Consider the following 6213-nt stretch of genomic DNA (forward strand, 5'->3'; position numbering starts at 1 on the left):
TGAGATAGTGGGCCGTTGATCTAAGACTGAGGAGCTAAAGTCCGCTATCTCCTGTGCTGATACAGCAGCCAAGGTCTAGCTGACACACGGGCCCACAGAACAAACATGGATACCTGAAGACAATGACCTTTGAACCCTCTGCGGGATAGGTGGAAAAACACAGGAAGCGGTGAAAGTGACTCCCCCTGACTTCTTCCTCCCCGCAGGCCGAGGATGAATCAGGTGGAATGATTGTAGGTACATGGGTCGTTGTACATAGAAGCACATACACACACAGCAGAAAGACACACATGCACACACACACGGGTCAAGACCGGGGAGTGGGAAGCACAGATGTGGTGTGTGTGTGTATGTGCGTGCCTGCGTGCGTGCATGTGTGTGTGTGTGTGTGTGTGAGGGAGGAAGCGAGAGAGTGAGTCTTCAGATGTAGCGACAGATGGTATTTGATTACAGAGCAGACGGTCGGTGTTGTACAAAGATGCTGTCTCAGCCCAACCTAAGGAGCTGTAGCCTCCGGTTAAGGCGAGCAGAGGGAGGCAGGCGGAGGACGAGAGGGAAAAGAATCATGGGAAAAAAGAAAAAAAAAAGAAAAAAGAAAAGAGAGAATAAAAGCAAGCAAGCAAGAAAGAAACAAAAGGAGCAACTCAAAAAAAGGGGCATCAAAGCGAAAAGAATGAAAAGCAGGCAGGCAAGAAAGAAAGAAAGAAAGAAAGAAAGAAAAGGAGCAGAGCAATAGACAGGCGTGGTGTGAAGGAAAACAGAGGTCATGGTGAGAAAACAGCATCGTGAAGCTGAGACAACACACACTAAGCCTTCTTTAATATTCTTCCATAATCTCTCCCTTCATCAATAAGCTACAATAGTCTTGTTTATCCAAACTGCAAACGTCCCACTCACCAGTGAACCAAATGGCCAGACAAATATGTGGCAATGTGAAAACAATATTCAATTAAAAATATGTATCATGACAAAATATATTCCAATAATTGTTGACAATTATTTTGTTGTTGATACATGCGATCAAAAACATTTTAATATGAAATTAGACTCCAGGTTTTTTTTTTTTTTACAAAACTTAATTTGTGCTTGCAAATTTTCATACTTGAATACTTGACTGAGTTAGCAGCATTTAGTATTCCAATGTATTCCGACATTTCACTAGTTTCAGCAATGATCGCACACACACACACACACACACACACACACACACACACACACACACACACACACATTTCATTAGTTCGAGCAAACCATTTCCAAGGGATTTAGCTTGCCAAGGGTCCACTGTTCACTCAGAGGCATGCTGTGCTCTGTGTGCTTCATCTATTTGTGTATTTATTTACTTTTCTGTGCATTTTAGACTATATCTATAAAATATCATAACCGTGTACTTAGCATTACCAACCTCTGATTTATTTTCTTTATTCGGCTCCAATGATGTAAGATGAAAAGATGATTTTGTGTGTGTGTGTGTGTGTGTGTGTGTGTCCCTGTCTGTTGCTGGGTACGGTGATTGTTGCATTTAGCCTGATGAGACGGCATCTGCAGTCGTCTGTGATGCCTGTGGAGAGAGCTGGGATGGGAGGTCGGCGCTCCGCAGCCAAACCCCTCATCAGTCTGTTTAATCACTCAGAGAGCACAGGACTGCTCCGACACAGTCTGACTGGACAGAATATTTAGACAGCAAATGCATGCATTGAAATCAGTGATGTAGCGGTAAATAAAAATACCTCCAGTCGGTGATTATCATAAGGCAAACCACCATCTTTACGAATAAAAATCTATTTTATTTTCAGAACAGCATACATTTATCCTTTTTCCCCCTCTTAACTAACTTAAATCAGTTTGATACCCCCCCATCACACACACACACACACACACACACACACACACACACACACACACACACACACAGACACACAGACACACACACTGAGGAAGATCATAATTGTATCAATAAAGGATGAACAGAGGACATTTTCTATTCTCTTTTTCATTTTTATTTCCATTTTTTTAATCATTTTGCACAAGCTTGCATATATACTGCACATACATTCAGTTCATAGAGGGTGAAGGCACGAAAGGCAATTTGACTACTGGTTGTATCTGTGGGCTGGGCCAAAGCAATACAGGGGGAAAAAATCTGGAGAGAAAATACAAAAAAATGCTTCAAACTAGTTTCAACTTTCTAGCCCACCCTCGGCCCCACGCCGGAACAAAACATAACAACCTGTTTACTGTCTTCCAGTTCCATTTAGCTGCCAAGATCTCCATTTATCATTTCTCTGAATTGAATGAGTGCGCTAGAATACTATTTTTTTTTTTTTAAATTCACTTTTAGGTAGATAGGATTAAAATCTTTAACGTTGGTTCTACTTAATGAAATGCAGTACAGCCTTCCCTGTTTGAAAAACAAAAGAAAACAACATCAAATAAATTAGGATAAATTAAACCAATAAATTACACAAAATCTGCAAGACAAATAGACACCATTAACAGAAAAAAAAGCTCAAAGCAGCCATGTCATGAGTTTTATTTTACAACCTCTGTTTGTAACTATTCAGACTGTATTTGAACATGGCCGTTCCAGTTGGAATTACTGCACTAGAATTGAATAATAATGTCATACAAAAAGCATCAACAAAACACTATGTACATAACATATTGCTAAGTAATACAAAGGCAGTATTTATCACTGTAAGTCCACGTCATTGATATTTACAAAAAGAGGAGCAAAGAAATAATAATAAAAAAAAAAAAAAACTACTACTGAAACCACTGAGAAACAAAACCCCCTTTCAAACAGGTCAGAAAATGGATCAGAGGAAATTATCACAACGCACACACGCACGCACGCACACACACACACACACACACCAAACACACACGTTGCCAACGCTTAATGAGAATCATTTACATGTCAGGATGGTACTCCCAGGGGTGGGGGAGGGGCCACAGTGTTGAGAATTGTGTCACTCACTGGTTCACAGGTTCTCATAATCGCTGTCTCACACACACGCACACACACATACACACACACACACACTTAAAATGCAAAAGCGTACAGAAAGTCCAAACTTTCCCCCTCTGTCTGAGCCCCGGTGAAACAGGGTATGAATCACTTTCGCTGTGTGACTGTACAACAATGCGAGCGCAGGGCCGTGCCCCTTCCATGACACTGGTCTTATGATGACAATGAGTTCCTGTCTCTTAGGCCTGTCCCGGCTCTCATCTACAGCTACGCCGGCGTCCGCCCTTGTTTTTTGGACGAGGCCGGGTCCGCTGCCAGCCGGGCCGCTCCATGACATCATCATTACCCGACCGGCTACTGCGTCGTTCCGTCAGCAAAAAATGAAAGAAACGGATGCTGGTGCAACTTCAAGGGCACTGCCGACGGGGAGCAGACCTCCGTTAAAGGCGTGGCGGGGACTTGAAAACAAACTAACAAAAAAAAAAAATAAAAAAAAAAAAAGCCTCTCCTCTGTGGGTTCGGCAAGAGTGGTTTTTGAGACCGGTCGGAGAGAGTGGGTCATCTCTCCTTTTTCCCCCGTCTTTTTTTTAACCACTCTCGCCCCTCTCTAGCACTCTGAGTGATAATAGAAAACTGTACACCTATTAGGACTATTCTTCGTTTCATCCTGACAGTATTTACAGTAGCAACAACAATATTTCATACTCTCTGAAAACTGATTCCAAGTCTTTTTTTTCCGATCTCGAGAAGACAGCCATTCAGCACGATACAAAAATGTAAAGAAACCAAATGAAAACTGTTCACAAAACCCGCAAAAAACCTACAACTACTGCTCCTATTCTACCAACAAATCACTTATTCTTATTCAGAATACAGATTTAAACAAAGCCGTCACTAAAAATACCCTCAAGATTTTTTTTTTTTAGGAAACAATTTCTAACAGCGCCTTCCAAAGAATTTTCACTACAGTATATATTTTTTTTCCCATAGATTTATATTTTACAATTCTTAAAAAAGGCTATATATGTATTTCAATAATGTTATCCTAAAAATCAAACAACCCCAGAAAAGGAAAACTCGACAAAAATATTTGCAACGCGGTATTAAGGTCTTGCTAATCCTTTTTTTGCACATAAGTCCTCATTATCCTGAATTAATCTTTTTAGGCGCAGGAACTCTTTAACTTTCGGGCGGGGTTGCAGGGCGGGGGGAGGGCGGGGCGGGGAGCGATAATAATCTGTGCATCAGATAAAAGTGTCCTTCCTTTCTCCTTTGTTTGTGGCTCTTTAGAGCCCTTGGCTGGTGCTTTGAGACTCTGAGACAGGGCCGAGCCCATCCTTCAATGAGAAATGTGTCCGGCTCCCTCTCTCAGGGCCGAGGATCTTAAGAAGAAACACTGTCCAGGGAGTGGAGGGGGGTGGTGGGGGGTGGGGAAGGGGGGTTATAATGAAGGGAGTAGCTCTCTGTCTTTCTCTACCTCCTTTTGTCAGGCGCTTTGTCTCGCCTATACAAGTCAGCAGGTTAAGCAACCTGCCCCGTTTGATCTTTTGTGACACACACATGCATACACACGCACACACACACACGAAAAGCTGATATCGCCAAGGCTAGGGCAATGGCCAGCTTGCACGCAACCCCCCACCCCACCCCCACCCACCACCACACACACACACACACACACACACACACACACTCACACACAGTATGCGTGTTCTTTCAGTGCTTCAAACTTACCTCATCAAAGGGCAGCTAACACTAACCACTTCTTAAAACGCATTATCACAAACAAAGCCTGAGAGAGGGCAGATCAAAGTAACAACACACCAGATATACATGTACAGTCAACTCAAGTGGAAAATCTGGGATAAGAATCGCGCAGGTAGAACTGAAAAAGGAATGGCGTCTCTGACAGTTTTGACAAAACCGGGCACAGTGGCTTCAGCGGAATCACATCATGGGTGGATTTGCGATCTAAAGCCTGCCGGTGCGGGACGGAGGAGCAGAGCGGAGGGATTCAGGTGCGTTTTGTCTCCTCGCTCTGTGCCTTTGTCCCTGCTCTTTGTAGTGCTGAGAGCTTCTCCATCTCCCCCTGGGGTGAGTGCTCACCTCCGACCTCGTGTTGTCGAGAGAGAGGAGCAGATCACTCAAAAGGCAGGTGAGCATGCCGGGAAGGAGCAGTGTGTGTGTGTGTGTGTGTGTGTGTGTGTGGAGAGTTCCATTTGAAGCAGAATTAATTAACGCCTGTGTTTCAGTGTGTATCCACCTCTCGCTCTGCCCACCTTGATTTGTATTCCATAATCTATCTACTGTTTCAGCGAAACTGTATTTTAGATTGCCACTGTATTCCGATATATTCAAGTATCAACTGCTATTGAAAAAACTTCATAGTGTAATTTATACTTTATTTAGGTTAATCACAATGAAAACCTGTCGTGTAAACAGGCTGACTTCATCTCACACAGGAGTTTTGTGGTGAAAGCAGCTATAAAAAAAACTCACTACGCAGCCATTACTGTGTATGTTCAACCAATCAATCCAACACCACCAATCCTGACTGGATAAGTGGATGAAGGAAGTAATGATTTAGCGGATGGCTCTTTCAATGTGAGCGGTTTACATGTCTGTCCTCTGTTGCTATTTCAAAGCTGGAGTGGCTTCGGAAATTTGGCCTCGAAACGACGGCAAGCCACAAACTGCTGTCTTGAAGCGCCACGTGCCCCAAAGGTCACATTGTGCGTGTGCTCAACCTATGAAGACCGGCTATTTTTGCGTATCAGTAACCACACAAGCTTCTACACTTCTGCGACGCTTGCTTGATGTGCTCTTGCAGCCTATCTAAGTTCACTCCAGCATCGTTATATCTGACTTGTGCTGCAGCGGTCTGGTCCTGCGCAGGCTGAGCTCGTCACTACAGGCTAATGGAGAAGCCCATTCTGATCCATACGTCAAAAAATGACTGAAACATTTCCCAGCTGTTTGCCTGCTGCCCCCCCCTCCCCAACCACCACCAATTAAAAAAAAAAGAAAAGAAAAAAAAAGAAAAATCCACTTCAGCTGTGGAGCAACCAAAATACAGTGAGAGATTGGGGAATGGGGGGGGGGGGCAAAGTATTAGAGAATCTAAACTCTTTTGGAATAATATTAATAATAATAATTTATTTTTTTTCTGTAACGTCGTCAAGGGACAAACAAATCTCGAAGTGCCAATCTTTAGCAAGCAATGATGACAAATAATAATAATA

General features: G+C 43.1%; 1 protein-coding gene across 2 annotated transcripts in view; it reads right to left on the reverse strand.

Annotated features, from left to right (window-relative positions):
• Positions 1-4753: 4753 nt before the first annotated feature.
• LOC139926151 (prospero homeobox protein 1-like) overlaps positions 4754-6213 on the reverse strand; it is a 28452-nt gene continuing 26992 nt past the window's right edge. For both annotated transcript variants that reach the window (XM_071917758.2, XM_071917757.2), the window contains one exon: positions 4754-6213. This exon is cut by the window's right edge and continues 1034 nt beyond it. The gene's annotated coding sequence lies outside the window, so the exon portion shown is untranslated.

The sequence above is a fragment of the Centroberyx gerrardi genome, chromosome 18 (assembly GCF_048128805.1).
Source record: "Centroberyx gerrardi isolate f3 chromosome 18, fCenGer3.hap1.cur.20231027, whole genome shotgun sequence".
NCBI lineage: Eukaryota > Metazoa > Chordata > Actinopteri > Beryciformes > Berycidae > Centroberyx > Centroberyx gerrardi.